The sequence below is a fragment of the Meleagris gallopavo genome, chromosome 1 (genome assembly GCF_000146605.3).
Source record: "Meleagris gallopavo isolate NT-WF06-2002-E0010 breed Aviagen turkey brand Nicholas breeding stock chromosome 1, Turkey_5.1, whole genome shotgun sequence".
Classification (NCBI taxonomy): domain Eukaryota; kingdom Metazoa; phylum Chordata; class Aves; order Galliformes; family Phasianidae; genus Meleagris; species Meleagris gallopavo.
The window spans coordinates 6,742,466-6,765,876 of record NC_015011.2 but is presented as its reverse complement, the minus strand read 5'-3'; the positions used below and the strand labels follow the sequence as shown (position 1 = coordinate 6,765,876).

The 23,411-nt window shown below is 39.1% G+C and overlaps 1 protein-coding gene across 6 annotated transcripts in view; it reads right to left on the bottom strand.

Moving 5' to 3' along the window:
- Positions 1 to 21,408, bottom strand: part of GRM3 (glutamate metabotropic receptor 3) — a 110,008-nt gene extending 88,600 nt beyond the window's left edge. For 3 of the 6 annotated variants that reach the window (XM_010715307.3, XM_010715585.3, XM_003201848.4), the window contains exon 1: positions 20,665 to 21,408. The gene's annotated coding sequence lies outside the window, so the exon portion shown is untranslated. Of the gene's footprint in view, positions 1 to 19,806; positions 20,121 to 20,656 lie in introns of those variants that run through there. The other 3 variants (XM_010715374.3, XM_010715637.3, XM_010715675.3) reach the window with 2 other exon arrangements.
- Between the last annotated feature and the right edge of the window lie 2,003 nt (positions 21,409 to 23,411).

Here is a 23,411-nt window from a genome sequence, read left to right as displayed (position 1 = left end):
AAAAAAAAAACAAGAAGCACCCTGGTTGATGGAGGACCACCTACACATATGTCAAGAAAGACTGAAAAGCAGAGAAACCAGATGACAACAGACTGACACTGTCATTGCCCAAAGAAAGTAGCACAGAAAGTGCTGAACTGAAGTCAGACTTTCTAAATTGATCACTGGGAATTGGATATTTTGACTGTGGCCTAAATCTCTAACCTGGTGCATGAGTCATGGCCCTTTACTCTGAGAAATGGGAGACCTGAAATGCTATCATCACCCTGATGACAGGGAGAAGAAAGTGAGGGTTGGAGGGAGGTAGCTAGAAGGTATAAGTGCTGAAGAAGCTGGGGGCTGGAGAGGGGCAGCTAGAGGGGAAAAGTGCTGATTTTCTCTTATATTACAATAGAAATGAGCCCAGTAATAAGAATAGAAATAGCAACAGTCTCTGCAAATTGCTAGTCGGCTTTTTTTTAGAGCCTATTTTTGGATAATGTAAAATTTGGGGGCATTTTATTATACAACAAGATGACTGGTCCATAGAAGTTGGATTTGCTACAGCAATATGTCAGATATGACATCACCAGCTAAGTATTAAAAATATGAGCACATTAAAAGTGTTGAGAATTCTGATTGATCCAGTGTTCTATGCAGATAAGCCTGCAAAGTGCATTTTCTTTTACCTGACTTGAGTTTACTCAGTGAAATAACAGCTTGTGAGCTAAAAATAGCCTGTCAACAGCAAACAACAGCCAGCTTTCTGCTCAGCATTGTCTGTTCTCTTCACTTGCTCTGCACATTGAACTGCTCTTTGTTTCTGTGTCAAATATCCAATGGAGAGTTATCAGGTGGATTGGAGATCAAAGGTTGTCTGCACTTCTTAATATCTGTGGCATTTCTCAGCTCACAGATCTGAACCAAATAAAATCAAATCATCAATCAGGAAAAAGATGTTGACAGAAGAAAACCATGACGTGCAAGAACAACTTCGGATTTTGGAGGGGGGCACTGAAACAAAAGAGCTCAGATATATGGCACAAGACAAAGACAAAACTTTACAAAATGACAATCTTTGACATTGTCTTAATTATATTTAGCTGCTTGTTCATTTGTATATTATAGAAAATATGGACTTAACACTTTCAGTTCTTCTATTTCTTAAAAAGATCAGCAAAATGCTCAATATTCCCCCAGGGCTGATTTTTTAAAATATGACACACTTATTTGTCAAAAACAGATGTCTATCATTACAAAATGTCTAGTCACACATTTTTGTAGACACAACTTGATATTGGAACTGGATGATTTTTAGGCCTGAGTTCTGTATCCCCACTGACAGTTGGGTTTTATTTAACTCTGGACTGTAACAGTTCAAGAAATGTTTGGACCTAGTAATATATGTATTATAAAAAGATTTGTATCTTTGAAGTGTAAAGTATTTTTGATGGATTTAAGCATTATCAGACATAAGTGTTTATATAAGGAAACAGCTCCTTCGGTCTATTTAGATATATCTGTGACCATGAGACAATTAACAATGATGGATTTAAGAATTCAAAGTATGCAAAAAGGTAAGCTGAACTGCTTTCTTGCTGTTTAAGGTGCTACAGCTTGGAAGTTGTTCACTGACAATCAGTAGAAATTCTTCAAGTTTATGTTGGAGAGATAATTTTGTATGCAATGACATTAACAAAAATGATGATGGAATGGCTCTGTTCTGATCTTGCTTATAATTTTGTCCTCGTGGTCTTAAAGTCAGTTTGCTTAGTTAGAGAAGTGAAAATCAACTGGGTGGAGAAATTTCTGCAAGAATTACGCTATATGAGAATCTCCAAGAAGCCTTAAGAATCCCCAGAAAGACTTCTGCTAGCTCTATGTGAGCCAACATCAGAATGAGAGACAGAGAAGTGCAGCAGGGGAGAAAGAATAAAAGGCAGCTTTGAGGAGAAAAAGGTGTACACAAGAGAAATCACTGTAATTCACTCTTGAGGCCAATAAGACTCAGATTCAGCCTGTTTTATGCAGAAGGGGCATAGCGCAGTGTTTTATCAGAGAGTTTCAAATACACGACAGCTTTTACAAGAGAAGACAGCAAAGGCTTAAGTTAAAAAAGGAAAGAATTCAACCCACCAGTCACTGAATTTAAACTAAACTAAACTCTCGTGAACTCTGTCAGGGAATTTGTGTTCAAAAATGAAAACAGGAGACCTGAGGTCTCTGGATCTTCTGACACAGAGAGTAAGAATATGTATATATGATACCACAAACGCCTCTACATGGAAACCTTGAGTCTAGCAGAATTCACTTTCTGACAGCATTACTTGGAAGGAAGTGTATTTACTTTAATTTGTGCAGGGTAGCCTCCTCCACACTCAAATCACAGAAACTCTGAGCCTAAATCAGCACTATGAACAGGAAGCAGTGTTTTAGTTTAAAAGTATTAATTTTTTGGCTTAGTGAATCATTGGTTTAGTCTTTATCATAACTAAAATGAAGGTTATCACATAAGCATAGTATTTAAAATGAGAAGAAATTTCATATTTGCATACTTTAATATTGGACCAAAGTGTTGACAGCATGAGATTTTTGGAAAAAAAACTTAGTATTCTCAGAAAATGCTGAAATGAAATCCTTTCAAATTAACAAGATTGAGATGAACAGCGTGCCTAGGTTTGAATACTTGCCAAGGTTTCTAATAATACCTCACTTCTACACAGTATTAATTTGGAAGCCCTGTAGATTATGAATATCTATTTCAGAGATCTAATGATTCTAAAGGCATGCAGGCAATATTGACCTTCCAGCTGGATCACTTGTATAACGCAAGCAAAAGGACTTGCCTGTAGAAGTTCCTACTCCGAGTCTAACTGATTAGCACAAAGAACTTAACCTTTGGATGGGGTTAAAGCAAAGGTCTCTGTAGCCCATGTCTGACAGTATTCAATCTCTGACAGAGGTCACCAGTGTACACATAGGGAAGCACAAGTTTAACAAGGGACATAGAGAGCAATCCTTTTGGTGACATCCTTTTGATGATGCTTTAGGAAGACATCCCATCTCTATTTAGAAGTTTCAGAAAGTAGAAAATCTCCATGATTAAGTTCGAGCTTACACATGTTAAATCTCAGTGGAAAGGCAAACTCTGAATTCACAATAGAAAGTTCTTTTTGCAAGACAAACATATCTCCAAACAATAAAGATAATATCTTAGAGTATTTTGCCCTCGTTCTACTGAAGGTATTGTACTGCATAGAGATTTGCTTTTTGACAGAGATGTAGAGCAGTCTCTTGTGGAACTAAATGAGGGAGGACAACTTAGCAAAGATCAGAGGAAGAAAGAGCACACCAAGTTTTCCTCTCTTGCTGACATGGCACTTTGTATAAGGTCACTCACAGAGCAGACTGACCAAAATCGTGACTAAAGTTTCAAGCATGCAAGAAATGTGCATAAAACTAAACTTGATCTGCCAGAGTCCCATACTAAACAGTTAGGTGAGATTCTTTTAACCACACAGTCACATCCTGTATTTCTACCTCTCATTATTCAGATGTCCTGTTACAGTCAGCTTATAGACAAAAAATCCCACAATTTTGGACATGACTCCTGTCTTCCTACAGTAGGTGTCTGAAGTAGGTCAGCTGAGTCACTCCTTAAAATGTTATTTTCCTTCTTATCACAGAATCATAGAAACATAGAATGGTCTGGGTTGAAAAGGACCTCAAAGATCATCTAGTTTCAATCCCCCCTGCTGCTACAAAATGTGATTGTTTACAGATGTAGGTGCCTCCACATTGCGGCTGTCTGTCTACATTCTATGTCTACTGAGAAAAATCCCACTCTTAGATGCTTCCTTTCTTTGATTTGTACACAGGATGAGCTTGTGTAATGAAGTGACTGAAGACTGATTCCCGGATAGCCGTGGAAGTGGTGAAAGGCAAGTGCAACAAACTAGACTAGAGATATTCCTGCCCATAGGGAGTACAGAAATACAGATATTTATTTACAGATATTTATTTATTTTTCCCTACTTAGTCCTAAAGATCTGTGGGAACAAGATTCCCAGCACTACTGACAGTGGGAAACTTTTGGGCAAAAATGAGGAGGCAACAGCCTACATGCAGATCCATATCGTTTTGTACTCTCTGCAGGCCTAAATGTGCTCCAGTGCAGGGTAATTGTACTCCAGAGGAATGTATCTAAGCTGAGAAAATAAGTCTGTTCTGTAATTTCGTGTTGTCTCTGATGACATCCTGAAAGTTGACGTGGGGGTTATAAACTAGAAAGGATCAGCTCCTGATGATGAAGGAGACTGAAAAGAACTTGGTAAGCAAGCTGTGTATAGACTAGAGGCTACTTCACAATTTCAGGGAGGCAAGTGCTTTAGAAGCATCTGGTAGATGTCTGTAAGCCATGTGCCTGAGTTCTGCAATAATAAGGTATATAAGTTTTTGATAAACAGTTTCAGGCCCTAAAACATGGCTAACAGCCAACAATGAGAGCCAGAGGTATGGAAAAGTCTGCACAAGTCTTTATCCATTAAGTAGTGCATGGTCTTTCCCTTTCTCTCAGCAAAGAGAAGTGACTTATGAACCAATGGGAGGCTGAACATGGTCCAGGAAACTAATATATACATTAGTGAGGAAGCATCCAATGGCCTGAGGTTTAGTCAAGACTTCTGTGTCCAGCTTCTAAAGAATCATAGAATGGTTGATCTTGGAAGGGACCAGACAGTCCATTTGGTCCAATCTTTTGCTCAGGCAGGAACACTCAGATCAGGGCGCCCTAGACCAAGGCCAAGTCTTAGTGAGGAACAGTGAACAAGGTGGGAGAATTGTTACCAGCAACTGTGTATTCATGAAAGTATGAGGTGATTCATTTTCCTTTCAATAATCAACTTAAGGAAGAGCTGTAACTGTTAGACCACCTGAGTCAATCTTGGAGTTTTAACTACAGTTCTTCAGATATTGACCATAGCAGCGTAATCCATTCATAGAGAAAAGAGTCTCTGAAAAAATAGTTGTTTTTCCATTCGCAAGACTTTTTTTTTAACATCTGCTTTTCACCAGTAATAACTTTTACTTCCACTCAATTTTCTTTTCAAATCAATGTTATTTCTTCTACTAAACATCGAGTCCTTTACTCTACTGGAATCTAAGTATTTTCTTTAATGAGCATAAAAGACAGCAATGAATCATACTAATAATTTGTTGGAACTATTATGCAACTAGTATTCCGTTCCATGCAAAAAGTACTTACTGCACAAGACGAAGTTTGTTATCTCATTAAGGAGCAAAAGATTATTTGGTGCTACAATTTAAAAAAAAGTCTATCCCACCAGTGATGGTTCCAAAAAGCAGAAAGAAGTGCTTTACTTTGGAACATGATTATTCTTGGTAGCACACTGCACTGATTGCACAAGTGGTTTAAAACATGTCTTGCTCTCAGATTTTCATTCCTTATGACAAAAGAAATAACAAAATGTCCCTACTATAGGTGACAAAGAAAACAAAATATCTTTGGACTCTTTTGTTCCACAGTCATCACTTTGAGTCTTTCCAGGATCCAGTGGGAATGAGTTTTTCATGGTTTAATGGACAATTCCGAAATTTGAGCCTACTTCAGAAAACTGCCTGAAACTCAGTTTTCCAGAACACATCAGCAGTTTCGGATTTGTCACAGATGTGGCCAGGCCAGATTGTAAACTGAACTGTTATCAAGCGCAGGAGGAGAGAAATTAATTGGGATGAAAGGAGAACATTGGTTGCAGACATTAGCAAAAGAAGCAATGAACTTCAACTGAAAAAGAAAATTAAGTAGAGGGCAGATATTACCGAAATCTTCCCAGTCCTAAAGGTAATATGGCACTGTGACAGAAAATATTAATTAAGCTATTTGTCAGAAATGACACAACATTTCTTACTTTAGACATGGGGCAGGAGACAGATATCTGACTTTCTGTTGTCACTTCCAGCATTATTTATGTTGCACATCCCTCGTATTTTCCATATTTACAATCTCTGTACATGGGGCTTGTAGCAGTGCAGTTGCACACCACTATGATGATTGGGATAACATGCTGGTGACGCTTGTGTTCTCACTCCAGCTCCTTGGCAGTTTACTACTGGTGATGACCAAGCTCATGCCAGAATGTACTATCCAATCTCAATCCAGAAAGATAGTGAACATAGCTGAAGGTAATGCTTTATAGCAATGCAAGGATTTTGCTGTGAAGTCTCACTACTGCTTGAGTAAGCGTATGGAACACGAGTAAGCTGACATTTGAAAACCTGAAACTACAGACCTTATTGATCTCTTGAAGCTATTAAATGATTGAAGTGCAGTACACTTGACAAATTGAACGGCGTTGCCAGGTGGTGTAACACAGAGCAGCTGTACTGTCTTTGTTGCTAATTCATCACAGTCTAGCGTCTGACCCACTGAATTTTGAATTAAATTTTTATGTATTCGTGAACTATTTATACTGCATGACAAATCAATATTTTTTTATTGTTCACCTGACTTAGGCTAGATACAAGCAATATCTTGGGAATATCTCAGTCTTCTCCAGGGTCAGTGCAGTAGGGACTTAAATGATGAAAGATACGGTAGTTTTGAATGGAAGAAAAATTACAGGGCAGGAAATAGAGTGTAATTTAGGCTAAGTATTAATGATATGAATAATACATTTTTCACAAACTGACGAAAAAAATAATGTTCTTTTAGGAGAAGACATATAATTATTTATCTCTCTTTAAGAAGGAGTTCTTTTAATTTTGAAACATCTTCTCTTTCTGAATTTCTTTGCATTTTGTATGAGCTATAAAATCTCCAAGGAGTTATTTGAATTTCAATACTGTCTCACGATTTTATTAAAATATACTCTAACCCTGCTTTAATAATTAACATGAATATAGGGCCCTTATTCCTAACAACTAAAATCTCTCAGTAATTTCAAATTTTCCTTAAATGTATTTTTGATTGAATAATTGCTGAGTAACTGTATTAACAATTTATTCATTATAGAGAATATATCAAAATTCTTTAACTATATTTTGGCAGCTTATGCTTTTGCCAATGTATTTTATGTGTATTTATTACAGATGATGCCTTGAATTAATAATATAAAATACCTACTAGTTTCATAATCATCACTGCAGTGCAGGAAGCATTAGAGTTACAGTAGTTCTGCACTGATGATGTCAATAGATTTACTGCATTCATTTCCTTATGCAAACATTCAAAAAACATACATTTCTTTATAACTTTATACAGTGTATTGCTTACTCATGAGGGTAGCAAAGCCTTTGAAAATGCATAACTAGGCTTCAAAGTTTAGAGTGCAAGTTGGCAAGACATGCTGTTCCTCCCTTTCCTGCTTGTCTGTTGTCCTAATATTAGAACTCATTTCATGCTGTATTTAGTAGACATGTACACTTCTACACAGTTCTTATAGAAAGAAGTAGGACTGCTCATGGACTTTACCTAACAGACTAGATTGTCATCTATAATGAATATAATGCATCAAGCTGCTGTTTCTGGTGTAGAGCAGGACTGAAGAAACACTCATAATGAGTTTGTGTACAAATCAAGCAGAGATTTATTCTCTCTGCACACATGCATGCTCTTCCTCCACATGACAGAGCTTACTTCTCCCTTGCAGAACAGCTTTGTTTGCTCCTGAAGTTTCTCCATTTTTCCTCTCTTCCCCAAGACAAACCTGTCACTCTTTGCTCTTGGATTATCAGCTAGGTAGAGAGATTTTTGTCATATTGAGTGTTCTGATGTAAGATACTGGAATAGAAACCTGGAGTAATGTTCTGGTCACCATCAGAAGAAGGTTAGAAAGGACTCTGAAAGATCAACCTAATCTACCTTTACTATTATCCAAACATGTATCAACTTACATCTTTTTTAAGACATATCTTGGCTAGCTTATTTTTAAAAACTCTTTGGGGATGCATTTTCTAGTCATCTCAGCAGTTAATTCTGGGATTGTATCCTGTTGCTTACCAATGAGAAATCAACATTTTCACACCTCTTTTTCTTGCAATTCTCTGGACTCTATCTTATTGCTTTGTGTTTCTTCTTGAAACATAATGCTTAAAACTGGGCTACATACTCCAAATGTATCCCTGACATTGAAGAGTAGAGAATAATGTTTACAGTCCCTATCTTACAGACAATATTCAGTTCAATACTAATATGAAAGTCATGTTGGTAAGTGGTCAATTGAACACCAAAATAAACAAACAAACAAAAAAATTGTGTAGTAGTATTCAGCAACAAATTTTAGAACAGTTCCTTTGGGTCAGGTACAAACAGGGTTACTTTCACAGGACAGTACACAGAACTTTGCATAATTTTGCAGAAGGATCTTAATTAATCATGGTGAGTATCTGGGATCAATACAGATGGATAATGTATTCACATTAATCTTATTGAAAGAACTTAAATTTTATTTTAGGAAAAGACCAGTACAGAGAGTTCCAGTCACATATTGAAGTACTGCTGTCACGAAAGTTTTGCTTGAGAATAGACTTAAGGATTCAAGACCTGCATTTCAAGCAAATTCTTTTATTAATAAATAAACTTAGGTGATTCAATACTTGCAATAGGATTTTGGCAGGGATAATAATGGAGAAAACTAGAAAAAATATTAAATGGATTAACACATTTTATCAGTCTTAGGTTGGCTAATGGACAATTAGCTTAGTATTTAATCCCTCTCGATCCATTTATTTTTGCAGCTTTTACTCTCTAAAGATAAACATGGATGATTCTAAATGTACTTTTGTTTTCGAAACTACTCATATTAGCATTACATTGTAATCATTGGCATGGAAACTGTGTTACAAATGGAAATGGACAAAAATGGGACATCTTAAAGCACTTATTACTTGGAGCTTTAAGAATGTTGAGTAAAAAACTTGCAGCACTCTAAGATAGGATTGAGATGGCTACTGTTGATTAAATATGCATGACTCTTCAAATAAAAGCTGTTTTTTAAGGCCTTGGAAACACACTTGACCATCTAATTAATGACATTACAATGCTGGGATCACAAACTCTAAAGCTGCATATTTTCGATGGAGGGAAAGTGCATCAAGATGTGTCTTAGAGGTTGTTCCAGTACAGCCCCCAGTGACTTCGTTTTCCAGATAGTAAAAAGGTCCCTCTTATGGAGAGGAAAAACTTTCCCTTAAGTCAGCATACCCATGTAGTATTTATTTAGCATTCCCAATGTGACTTGATTAGATATAGGAAAATGTCTGCTCTCACATGTAATGGCTTGTACTCTGGTATAAAATCATGCCAGTTAAACCTTCAGAGTAGCTGCTTACATGTTCATTGAGAATTCAAGGTTTGGAAGGTAATAAACAGAAACTAATGAAATGGACAGACTGTGTTTTAATTTGCTGAGATGTATTAAAATATCATGTTGATTGGTTTGAAGGCTAGATGGGATATTTTTGTGGCACTGTTAAGGTGCTCCATGAGTTGTTGCAGAAACTTGAGGTTTTTTGCTAGTAATAACTACTCTCGTATGCATGAACTTTGCAGTTGCAAATGATTCTCTAAGGAACCCTTGGGGTATGTACTTGTGGCAGCTTCATCAAAATCCATGTGATGCTATTTGCGTCCTAGCTGGTTTGGGATATGTTCTAAGTTGGCTAGGGTAAAATCTGAGTCTTAATAACAGAAGAGAAATTAAAGAAAAGAGGCATAAACTGTGCCTAAGGGGCATGAGGATCTGGATTCTTACCTAATGCCACACTCATTAGGCTTAATGTAGAAGAACCCTGTGTAGATTTGCCAGAAGCAAAGTTGAAATGCTCACATGAGGCTTCCTGATGCATTGCTCTGTAGTTAGGATCCTGAAAGCATGAGCAATTTCTGCCTTTTCATGGGTCTATAGTTGGAATGCCTAAATAATCACTGGCCCCATGTTTGTATCCATCACTCAGCTCTGTTGAATTCATTGATATATTTTATGCTTGAAGCTGGATTGGAGATTTCCCTGGTACTAATGGCAGCAATGGCCATTAGTACTATGTCATCACTGAACCTCTGATTTTTACAGTGCGGAAGCCCTGATGGAACCTCTGACCTGTGGACAATCAGGCTGATATCTCAAGTCAGTGACCATGACAGCCACTTCATGCTAAACAATATTAGTGCTAGACAATGCAACAGTTCAAAATCCTTCTGCCTGGTATTGATTGCATCAACATCACACATATAGAGCCCTCTGGCAAAGATAGAAGAAGAAGTAGCTCAAACTACCCAAGAATTGTTTTTCTGAAATATGTACATAGTTGTGAGCGGTGACAATTGCTTTGTTGCATGTGCTTGTGAACTAGAAATGACTAGGAGCAGTCAAAAAAAATGTTATAATTTGGGAGATGACAAAACAAGGATAGCTTGATAGACCAATTGGACTGAATGTTGTCTGGAGTGAGGCTTGGAACATGGAAAAAGAGGTATCAGGAAGATTCTAAAAAAGTGAACAACACTAAAACAAAATTAGTTATTTCATGGAGTCAAGAGGTAAGAATGAGAGAAGCATGATATAAATGAGAGTTAAAAAGCCAAAACCCAAACATTTTGCTGTGTAAAAAGCAGGAGTGAAAGGTACTAAATTGCTTCTAATTTCCATGGTAGAAAGGTGAGTGGTGTCAGACTCAGCTGCAGAAAGTAGGATTTAGTTTAATTTTGGAGAGTTTCATTTCACAAGAGCACAGAAGCACTGGCATGTGCTGTTGCAGAAGCCTGTGAAATTTCTCTTATTGCAGATTTGATGGGAAAGGTTCAACAAATACCTATTAAGAAGGACTTGAAGTTTTATGCTGTCTTTGGAGGGGAAGGTGGATTCGATGAAGTCCCTACTAATGTCTTTATCTGTGGAAAAATGTTCAGGAAAATAAAATGTTTTGTATAAGTCTTTGAAAATGAAGAATCTTACATCTAAAAGGCCTTTTCCTACCATTTCTGTTGTAATGGATAGAGCTCCTGTTCAGGATAGGTTCTAATTGGGACCTTATACCCTTGCCAGGAAATTGTAGGATCTAAGAAGAACCACTATTCACTGCAGCCACTCCCTCGACATTGATTTAAGTTATCTCAGTCTAAATGAAGATATCTTTATTCTTCTCTCCTTAAAACTGATGAATGTAAAATAGGCAAATTGAAAGGAGTGTGTGGAGTATTGGCTTTACCTCCTTACCTACTGCCTGAAACATCAGGATCAGAGAAATTTTAAGGAGCAGAAATATGCCCCAGAGATAAGCAGGGAAGAGGACATTGCTGGGTCACGCCACTTCCTGCTGTTATGTCTGGATGTTGCAAATAACATTTCACCCTTTGGTCTAGAAATCTAGGCTGGTTTTCCCCTAGTTCCCAGGAGCTGGTGTTATTTCCAGACTAAGATTCTTCATAATGAATAATGCCACTAGGAATGTACTTGTCTGAGATTGATACTGAAAGGATTAAATCTCTACCTCTAAACTTTATGTTGGAGATCTGTTTTTGGGAAAGATCTTGATCAGATCGAGCGATATTATTGAGAAATGCATAGTGCTTAGAAATCTGAAAATGTCAATGAAACGATGAAGAGAAATCAATCTTTCCTTGTTCCTCAGCGGATTTATTACTGATGAAGTACTGATATTTCAAAGAAGGACACCTTTCCCACATTTTCCTTCTCTGCCTTTCACAAATGATGGTTCTTTTAACATCCTTCTCTTCTCTTTGTTTGCTTAGAGGATCAAAGCCTTTTTCTTTATTTCTTTTTTTTTCTCTTCCAAACAGTTTCTGGAGTGTTAAAAAGCTCCACCAGTATACTGAGTTTACATTACAAACAAGTTAACATTCCCAGTCTGTCAGAGCTTTTCTCCTAGGATACCAAGGAAAGCAAAGTTCAGCTAAACGGCACAATTAATCTGAGATCACTTCTGAGAGAAGAAAAAAAGGTTGTTTTAAGCAGGGCTATTCTCTTCTTGGAGATTTAAAGTTCACTCCAGAAAGGAAAATTATTATTCTCTGAAAGTTATCTTGCTTTATTTGTATTCCAACAGCTATCCCATTAGATCATCTTCCCTTTTCACTCATAAAATCATCTTAATGAATTGACTGTGGGATTAGCTGTATGTAAATAGATCTTTATTGACAGCCCCACTGACAAGCAATCAGATGGGAAAGGGCACAGACCGCATGTTGCTTTGCTAAAACATTCATTTCTGTGCTGCTATGAAGACCCTGAGGCAGACAGCTTATTTTTGGGATACAAAGAAAGCACTCTTCTTCAAAGTAAATGTACCCTGTAACAATGATTAGATAAAGAAGTGGAATTTTTGTTGACGTACCGCTCCCACAGAGGCAATTTCCACTCTGTTCTCAAGTTTTGAGAGCAAAGAGCATAACCAGATCACTCAGTGTCATCCATCAGTCCTAAGTAGGAGGTGCTTGCACCTTCTTAGGAAAATGTTGTCTCTAGCTCTCATTACCTTTTATTGTCATGGCTCTTCTGAAGCTCTAAAGGTTTCAAGGAAGAAGAAAGTGAACAAACACAATTATAAGAGCCCCGGGAAATACACAGAAAAGAGCTGTAGGGTAGATTTGACAGATGCATTCTTACAACGTAAAGAAAAATATACTGAAAATATTCCTATAAAACTTTGTAAATATTCTATCTAAATGATGTTCTCGGGTAACAATTTGCTATCAACTGTTTCAAAATGAAGAAAATCAGCCCCTTATTACTATCTATGCAAATAATGTGCTGTATAGATTGGAATTATAGGATACTATTTTCTCACCATTTTGCTAAGTTTTAATCCAGTTTTGCTACATTGATGTCACAAGCAGTTTTTGCTGTTGTTGTTTCTAGATTTGTCTATTTTTCCTTATTGCTTCTTGAAAGGAAAGGTTAAAACGTTTGCAAAATAACCAAAACACCTGTTAGAAGCTAAAAGCATTCATCTGTTTTGTACTGAAATGTCTGGAATATTTTACAATGGATCAAATTTAGTGTCAGGTGACATACAGTGAATGATTCACTGCACATTAGTAAAGATGCAATTAAAAGTTTACGACAAAAACCTATGGCTATATTCCTAGATTTTGGCACTCAATACTCACATAATTACGTATTCTCATAAAAATTTATAATCTGTTTTTTAGGAAACGGCCTCATCATTAGCAAAATAAACTATATTTTTGCATAAAATGTCAATTTTAAAATAGTCATACAGATAATTTTTTGCATCCTTTGGCCATGTTAGCTGATCCAAGCAAACAAGCATGTTAACATATCAGAACTGAGCCCACTATGTCTTACTACACAAAATGTAGTTTTCTCTTTGCTTCTACCATTTTGTCTATCTGCCTTCTCAAGAAAATACATAGAAACAGTGAGAAATTGAAAAAAAAATAATCATTATATGGGTTCTGGAATCATCTATATATTTACTTTCTTTTTTAAAATATTTTTTTTATTATTTAGTCAGATCTCTTGGGTTATGTGATCCTAACAGTAGGACACTCAATTTCTGCTAAGCATCACTGTGGATTTAACTCACACTTATGGATATGTGACATTTTCAAACACTATCAGAGCAATGCCTTCTCATGCATCCCTAATAAATTCCTCATTGCATGATACAACCACTGTGAATGAAATTAAAACCAACACTACAAATATATAATAATTGTAGAATTGCATAGGAATCGCTAGGCAAGAAGCAGCATATGAAGAAACAGTTAAGCCACAACCCTCTTTTAAAACATACATGAAGAAACATTCACACAAGCATCACCGCAAGTCTCCCACCAGGAAGACATGGTCTATTCAAGCTGGAGCCAACATGGAGTTTAAAGATCCCACAATGCCATTGCATGAAAGAGATGGCGACCAACTCAAGTCTATGAGCTGAACATGGCGATCAGGAGCTGCAATGTGTACCCTACACAGCTTAATGTCAGTGAGGCTAAGGATGACCTAAGAGCTTCTCGAGCACACATTAGGATTGCATAAGGTTGTGTTCCACATCAGAGAGGAGTAATGCACCTGGCCCATGGTGTCCCTTTTTTCCCATAGCTGAAGAGTGGAGGTTACCCAATGGCTCCAGCACCATCACAGCTTTGCTGTTGTTTATGCTTTAATGGAACAGGGAGCTACATTTGAATTGATGATGATATAAGCCACAAGTCGGTAAAGATCTCAGAATATTTATTTTTTACTCTCAATTAATGAAATAATATTTAGGGATGGACTAGCAAACATCTCCCAGCCAGTGATTAGGTAACTATTGTAAGCGACTTTCAGTAGTAATTTATATAAATGCTTAATTTGCAGAAGTTAATGATGCTTAGCTTTTGAAGAAGGAGAGTTGTAAGATTTCCAAGCCCTTTTCAAATTATGTAGCATCCCATACTTCATAGGTCACTGTAGAGGTCATTGGTTTGATCTGATCGCAAAGTATTTGGTGACAGTCATGTAGCACCAACATCTCTGAATGCTAGATTTGGCATCAAACACTTCAGTTTTGCTGGAAGAAGTATATGGGGTTGCTCCATACAATCAGGCAGACTCTTGTTGCCCACATATCTCTAGACTCTATACAAGACTAACTGCAGGGACAAGTCTCAGCACTGCCAAATCCCACACTCAGTAAATTGCCTGCAGCATACTCCTTCGCAGACTGCAAAAGTAAACTTTCAGTCCGCCAAACAACATGTGCTTCCAAGGACAAACAGTCACAAAAGCAGTGAGATTGAAGCTGATTATGCAGTTTATGAAATAGCTGATGGGCTGTTAGCTTCCCCAAATGCAACATATGGATAAAAAGTATTGTCCCCAATTTGAGTATTGACTAGTTAATGGAGAGTTCCATGGGAATGGAAATTAACGTGTAAGTCTTATTACATTTCTCAGATGGTGGTGCACTCAGTTACCATATTCTGCACAACATTTTCTTGCTCTGCTTTCCATCAACATGTCATCTTCTAGGGAAAAGCTTTTCAGTTTTTAGGTTCCATTCAGTTCCTTTCTCCTGGCTAGTCTGCAATCTCCTCCTCCCTTCTGTACCAGTTGTAGGTTAATTCTCTGTATCATCCAGTGCCCCTGCTGCTCTTTTCTTTCGTGTGTAATTTCTGCTTTCCACCTTTGCCTGTTTTCCCCTCAGTCCCTCCTCTTTCACATTACTTTCCTATTTTACTCTTCTTCTCCTCTCCTCAAACACTTTCTCATTTTCATGAGGGAAATCCTGCTTCTCACCTGCAAACTTTGCCTACTTTTCTCAGCACGCTTCTTCTCTGCTTGCTCCTCAAGAAGATAGCTTAAGCTAGTTAGGATAGTTCAGTTTGAAGAGACCTAAAAAGATTGTCAAGTTAAAATGCTATTCAACATTCTTCTCTTGAATACCTTACTTTTATCACACTAATTCTCTTTATATAGTCTGATCCATGAATTGATTGACCCTGTCGTTGCCCATTGAACTTTTGTCTTCATTCTCCCTCATGTGTGCTTGCTTTGTTCTTCTCAGGACTCTATTTCTCCCTTGAATTCCTAAGTGGCCAAATCCATCTGCTTCAACTTTCTTTGTTTTTATGGCACTATCTTTGGATTTTACCAAGAACCCATATACCTCTACAGGTTTCCCCTCCTTCCTTTTCTCAAGGATATACTGATTTGTTGATGTGCGTTCACCTACGATCACTGCATGCTGATATCTTGTAAGACTTCTTGGTTACTGTGGACTCAAAAATTCTTTTACCTTGCTCCTTTCTACCTTGCTTCTTTATCTTGTCTTAATACTTCAAATTACTGTGGGAAAAAAATCACCTCTACATTTTCTTGATGAATCTACCCTACCCTACTCCAGTGCTGTCACCTTCCGTAATCAATACGCTTGAATGCAATCCTCTGCAATACTAATTTTGCAATTCACTGCAATAACATGTGAAATAGTTTGTCCTGCTAGTTGGGCCACAGGATACTTTCTAAATTCATCAGTGTGAGTTTCTTTTTCATCACCTTTATCTACTTTCAAATCTCCTTAGCCCACAGTTGACTTACCAGTACATTTACTTTTCTCCCAGCTTGAATAGACCTCTGAATATCTTTACTGCTCTTTCCTACCTTTACTCTTCTTTCCTTTCGTATCAAGCTACTTTAGTCTCTTATTTTTTTTCCCATTTTGTCTCTTTGTCTCCTACAGCTCTTTCTATTTTTTTTCTTCTCTACTCACCTTCCCATTGGAGCATTCAGGATCTAACAACATCCACCAAAATCTGCCCTGAGTTCCTGTTTTATCTATGAAATGTTCATAATCCATTCTCTCTGTACTCTCCATCCTTGATGCGTATTTTATATATTTCATATACTTGATCATGATCCTGTATTCCTTTAGATGTACCAGGAAAATGACTTTCAGGTTCAAGGTCATAAGCACTGTCAAGGTCAAGCCACATACTAGACTTTAACATTCTCTGAGACAAGGCTGCCTCAGAAATGGAGGTTAAAACTGTGCCTTTAAATCTGGTTAAGCTGAGTCTTCGAAGTTTTGGGAAAGCTACTACACTGCTACATAATTTTTTGATACAACCTATTGATTTATACTAGGAGTCTTTAAGAAGCAGTACAATCACTGGCTATACAAATGCTCCCATAATCGCAGCAGAGCCATGAAGAGTAGCATGATAATAGTCCCAGATACATCATTTTATATTTGAGAAGACCAACATGAGATAAAAGCAATATGCAGCCTTTTTTTTTAATTTTTTCTTTGTATAATTTCGTATAGCTCTTCTTTTTTACTTTGACAGGTTTATAGTGATTTACACCCATATGAAAATTTGTTGCATTGCTTAGAAAAGCAGCTAGATAGCATATTCCTTGGAGTACAATTTAAAAAATGAACATTTCTGAAATAAAATGCTAGAAAACATTGTAGGACAATAGATAAGCCAGGAAATTCATTTAGGTCACCCACTGGATTCTGGGCTTACTTGAAAAAAGAACCAATTGCACTAATCTGTAGTGGTTAAAACACATCTAACAAAGAGCTGTGTTTTGTCTCAGTGGAAGTATTTGACAGCTCCACTGAGGCTGTTCCCAGGCATCATTATATGAAGGAGAAATTCCTATTTTTTTTGTCATTTCACTCCTATTACTAAGATAAACTCATGATTTTCAAGCCAATTTGTATTTTCATGAAAAGAAATGTGTTCCAAATCCTTCTGCCAGTTCAGAGCTAGATTGTCACATTGAAAGTTGGCCTTAATAAGTTCAAAGGGTCAGCAATGGCGAAAGCCAGAGATTTTGGAAGACATTACCAACTGAAGACTACACTTCTTCCCTTCCATTTTTGGAGCCCACCACCACTGAGTGCAGAGACAGAATGGCTGCTCATTCTCCTCCTTGCCCCTTGGATCTGGTTGTGGTATCATTCCTTTGCAAATGCAACCCACAAAGGTGTTAAGTACAACCTTATTCTGTGCACTAAAGTGGAGAGCAAGAAGACAGTCTTCTCTTTGACTCTGACCTGGAACAAGTTCCAAAGTGCTTTAAAACAGCTGTCAGCTGTATCAACAATCAGAAAGAAAAGCTGGTCAAGATTGCAAGATCTTTATGGATGTGAATGTAGCTGAGTGTAGGTTGTACATATTCAAACATAAGAATAATATTTTCTGATCCTCTAGCATGTCAGTCATCTCTATTTTGTTCTGTGGCACCTGAGACACAGACAAGAATGCTAGCATTTTATCAAATGGAAAAATGCCTACTAATTGATCAATAACTGTGGAACAAGTTGTAAGAAACAAATGGCAGAAATCCTAATAAACATCCTATACAGCTTGGGAAATAGCTTTTGAAAGCTGAACTGAGTGAAGTCTGTTCTATATGAGGCTACTGACAAGTTCGATATCCTCATAGAGAAGATCCTGTGCCCCCATAAAATCTTTAGGCTTGATTCTCCAATCACATTGCTAACTCGAACTCTATCTAATATAGAATTTTGCCTACAAGGTTTAAAAGAAAGATTATGGAATGACCCCACCATTAGAACCAGGTCGCTCATATCTTGTGGTACTCTGTATTTTATATCTATATCTAAATTATAGAATCCCACGCAGAGTACTGTAAGATAATTTATCTTCTATGGGACACTTCCACGAAAGAATTATATTTTCACAGAGTGGCTGCTTAGCTCTGTTAAATGCAGCATGTCTCCTTACACCTTGTTCATTTCCAAATTCAGCTCCACTCGTGTAATTCAGATCTCTGAACTGAATGATGCCACTATTTCCAACACATTTCTGTCCTTTTGTCTCTCTAGTCTGATTTACTACCTTTCTTTCTTACACTTTAAATAAGAATAAAAACATTAAGTGAATCCAGAAGGAAATGTCACCCCCATATCTTGCCTTAGATTCACTCTCTCAATGGCACAATTAGAAACTTACTCTTAGATGAAGTGTCAACATTTGCCTAACTTTATTCATAGAAGCTTATAAGTAGGTCATGTGCACAAGTAACCAAAGATCAACCGCAATTGCCAAAGTGTCTCAGCTCAGGAATGAAATTCTTGCTTTAATGTACTCGATAGCATTGCAATTTTGCTTATTTTAAAGCTACTGAATGGTAGAACATTTGGTGTGTTTTCAATTTTAAAGCACTTTTTATTTTTTATATATAATACAAGACTTTGGAAATACAGAGAGCAACAGTGCACAGTGTCATTCTTAAAAGAAAACAGCAAGCAAAAGAGCTGCAGAAAATAAAACACAAATTATTCTAACAGAAGACAAATTAACTTGCATTCCGTAAATAACCGATTTATCAAGAAGAATTAAAAGGGACTATTAATAATTTCACCCAAAGGGTGAACAGGAACGTTACAAACATACAATCTTCCTGTTACCCTAAGTGTGAATAGAAGTGGCTTAATGTGTAATTTTTCCCAGTACACCTAAGGAAGTTCTATTCTTGTAAAAGCTTGTATTTATCAACATAAACAACAGCAGAAGAAGTCATGAAGATTTAGATGTATTTGAAGAAAATGAAAAAAGTATCCTAAAATATGCATTTAATCAGGTGGGTTGCATGCTTTTCAAATTGTTTTCATGCATATTTAATCGACCTGAGACACATACTTATGCAAGATGAAATAGGTACCAGTCTGTGTCCCAGGCTGTTCTGATTCACAGTCTTCCAATGGAGATTTATTTTTTTTTTACTTGAATTAATTATTTAAGAAGTTCTCTAAAACCATTTTCAGCAGGTGGCATAAACAAAGAAAATCTAAAGAACTCACAAACTATCAGCAAATCCTTAGTTCCATTTGATTCAGTATCAGTAAAATACTCAGTTTTTCAAGATTCTTTTTTTGTTTGCTTGTTTGTTTACAGTCAAGACTGCTGAAATACATTGATAAAATTATTCATGGAAGTACAGGGGAGAAGAAGTCCCCTAGATTTTCACCATTCTCCTAAACCCCATCTGCACAGTGACAGAGATACTCTTTCTCACACCCACACGTGTATATCGCAGTAGCTATGTATGCCTGACACACATACAAGTGAAATATATGTACTCACACACCTATAGGTTCTACACACAGATAAACATCACCTAGAAATAAGCATACATTCCCATGAATCCATACATGTATACACCACTAAGCATTTAAGCACACACAAGCATGGATACACACAAACAGAAACCCAAAGACACAGAAGTATAGACAAGGCACACACATAAGCACAATCAAATCCAGAAGCACACATATATACCCATATAGCTGGCTATGCATACTCACATGGACAGATAGATATACAGGCATATATACAGGAGAGTTTACAGTGGCTCAGTGATCCTTGCTTTCTCCTTTCTTTTTGAAGCCTTCCAATTTTAGGATTCTGGGGTGAGCCAGATCCCTGTTGTGGACACACCTCTGGAGAAGACAAGCCTTTCCAGGTTCTTTAAGATTCCCCACCTCTCTCCCAGCATCAGATCCGGGAGTTCAGCTGGGTACCAGCACAGCTCTCCCAGCTGCTGGCTTGGCATTTTCCACCAAATCTTAAGGAAGGGTAGAGGACAGCAAGATATCTTCCCTTCATTCCCCAAATCCTGCCTCTCTGGGAGCAGAAACCTCTGAACAATATCTGGACACAGCTGCTTTACCCTGGACAAGTCAATCCCTTAATGCCCCCCTCCTTCCATCTATTTGCAGAGTACTGGGGTCCCCCTGCACCCTACCTCCCCTCCAACCATGACAGCCCATAAGCCTTCCTCGCACCTTTTCCTGCTCCCCAGCTCCCATTAGCAAACCTCTTTGCAAAATGCCACTCTAAACTTTTTTCCCCTGGCTGCACAGCCTGCAGTCACTTGGGCAGAAGCAGCATCTGGGATGGAGGAACTGGGACACAGGGGCTAGGAGTGCGGGTATCTGGGATGAAGGACGTGGGATGCAGAGACTGGGATGCAGGGATCCAGGATGAAGGGACCGGGATGCAGGGATTCAGAATGCAGGAACAATGGATGCAGGGATTGAGATGCAAAGATGTGAGAGCTGGGATGCAGGGATTGGAGAAATGGGATGCAGGGGTCAGGGTACGGAATGCAGGGGTCAGGATGCAGGATGCAGGGAGTGGGATGTGGGTGCCTACCTCCTTACCATGTGGTGAAGGCAGGTCCCGGTGAGGGTCTCCAGCTGCTCCCGGTCATTACGAGCCTCCCGATGTGCTTGTTCAACATCCACCGGGGAGTTTCACCCCCCGAAACTTGTGTGAGCCGTTTCCTTTGGGAACAGTCACTGTTCGTCCCCCCCCACTTTGGATCGGATCCCGATGGAAACTCATCAAGGCCTCCTGGGCGGTCGGGGATAAGGCTGGGAGGGAGGAGGAGGAGAGAGAGACAACGGGAGGGAAACACTGCGATCACCAAGTAATCGTCCCCTTCCCTTCTCCTCTCTGGAGCACCTCCTTCCCGTTCCTCCGAGCAACTTTGCCTCTCCTCGGCCAGGCAGCACCCGGCACCAGCGCTGTTAACTGAGGTCTCTTTTGGCAGCCTGGCATCTTTCTAGAGCTCTTCTCTTCTCTGGGCAAAGGGGGGGTTGATGCAAAGCTCTAAATTAGAAGGCGACCTAGAGTTGCACAGACACGGAGAGAGAGCCGGCTGGCATTTGCCGACTGCTTCTCCCGGCACTCGGGGCGTGCGCGGAGGGGTTGGCTGAGCCCTGTTCCTATCATTTATTCATTCGCTGCGTTTTCAGTTCTAACTTTGAAGCTGCCTAATCGCTCCCGGCGCGGCCGGGAGCGGGGCGGTGGCACGCAGCCCTCGAAAGGGCTGATGTCCCCGTGCTGCGGGGCTGCGCTGCCCGCGGCTGTTTAACGGCGGGCGGGAGCGCAGCCCGGTCTCGGGGGAATGACAAGGAGTAAAGAAGTGGGGGGGGAGTGGTTGAGGGGGGGCACGGGGACGCTGCTGTCGCCTGGCAACCCCGCATCCCTGCCCCGAGCATCCCTCCCCCAGCGCCCGGATTGGTCGGGGCCGGAGGTGACGCCCCTCCGAAGATGCTGCGCTGTGATGCTGCGATTGTCGCATCCTTAGAGCTGGGAGCGGGCAGGGGGCTGCGAGCTGCCGGCTGAGAGCCAGGGCGGTCCGGGGGCTGTATCACCGTCCTCCTGCCTTCTGCCTTCCAGCTAGTTCTATAGATTCGCTTCTGCTCTACATATCCTAGAAAAAATGCTTGTATGCATATAGATGCAGATACGAATATGCAAATATATGCGTTTAGATATAGTTTATATAAGAAAACATATTCAATGTATTCTATCTGCATTATCTGTATTCTGTATGTTATCTCTCTGTATTCTCTCCCTATATTTTAGCTCTCCTACAAGGTAAGCAAAAAGAGAGATAGTTACTGGGGAAAGAACACTCCAGCGTGCAGCAAAGCTGGATGGAAAATGAAAACAAAAATCACATTTTGTAGTTTATATGTTTGAAAAGCCTCCTGGAGTGTTAATGGGAGGTCATGATCCGAAAGAGAGTATTGAACACCATGAGGTGAGTGTGCTGTAACAGGGAGGGTGGTGACTTCAGAGAGAGTGAGTTTAAGCTATGCTGCATGGGGCAGTGCTAGCAGTATTACATGTGGCTTCAGTGCTTTCTGCTGTGGGGAGCAGCGAGCAGCTGCTTCCTGCTGCTTGGGTAGAGTATGGAAATGGTGTCTGTAAAATCCCAGTACCTCCCTCCCCATCTCAGCTTCAGTTAGGACACCACGCATTTCTCACCTCTGACTCTTTCAGCAGGGAGAAAATCACCACCCACCTCTCCCTGAATGTTTCCCTGTGCTGGGATGTGCGCACAGCCCAGTTCCCTGCTGGTGCACCATCAGGTAGAGCAAAAGGAGAGGCACTGCAGTCAGGAGCTACAATCCTGCAGCTCACGTGGGGCCACTATTGTTCCAGCAGCCCTGGTTCCTATGAGTTCCTAGGTGAGGAACTGAGCCACTCCAAAAGAAAATGAAATAATGCAACAAATCTGATCCCGCTTTTCAATATTTTTTGTTATTAAACATCTGTTTATTTTGTGCTCTGCCCACTACGGTTCAGCCACATGGCTAATTTTGTGAGTGTTTCTCTTGGAAGACAAGGACATTTGCTAAGATGTGCAGGTTAAACAGCTTCATTAAGGACTCCAAAATTAAACAGGGAGCATGATTAAAAAGTCCAGCTCCTCTCAGGGTTGGCCTACTGTACATTGCATTAGAAGTACATGAGGCACTGAAGTAACATCAGGGTAAACTGCAATGGATAAGAAATTGGTCTCCTATCTTTTAAATCACAGCACAATGTGACAAACAAGTTTGGAATATTATTATTCTTTCCCCACACTCTTGAAGGCTGATTGCCAGGAAAGTTGAGTGGAAAGGAAGGTCTGATTTTGCATTGTCTTGTACACATTAGCGAGGGCGCAAAGTAAGTAGGAAAGTAACTTTTTGGTTGAATAGGAAATAAAACCCACTGTGTCTGAAATTGGTCACCATAGGCACCAAGCGGAATTTGGCTTAAAGATATTGTATGATGTGCAGCAGGCAACTTTTCTAGGGGCAAGACAACCTTTTTATTCATGCCTGTGCTTTGAGAAGCTTCTCTGGCACTGCTGGCTTATTCTTTTTCCATACCTGCTGCTATGCAATGTCTGATAAAGGTCCCTGATGCTGCTGCCCCTCGCATTTGCATCTGGCTACTGAGAAACAAGGAAATGAATGACTCAGATGACTGAACTGTAGTCGACAACATATGGGTCACAGTCCTACTTTCTGCCAGTGCTCTTCCTTTGCTGGATCTCTTGGCATAATAGGGTCACTTTTCAACTATGAGAGCACCTATCCCAGTCATCACCCTGATAGATTCTGGA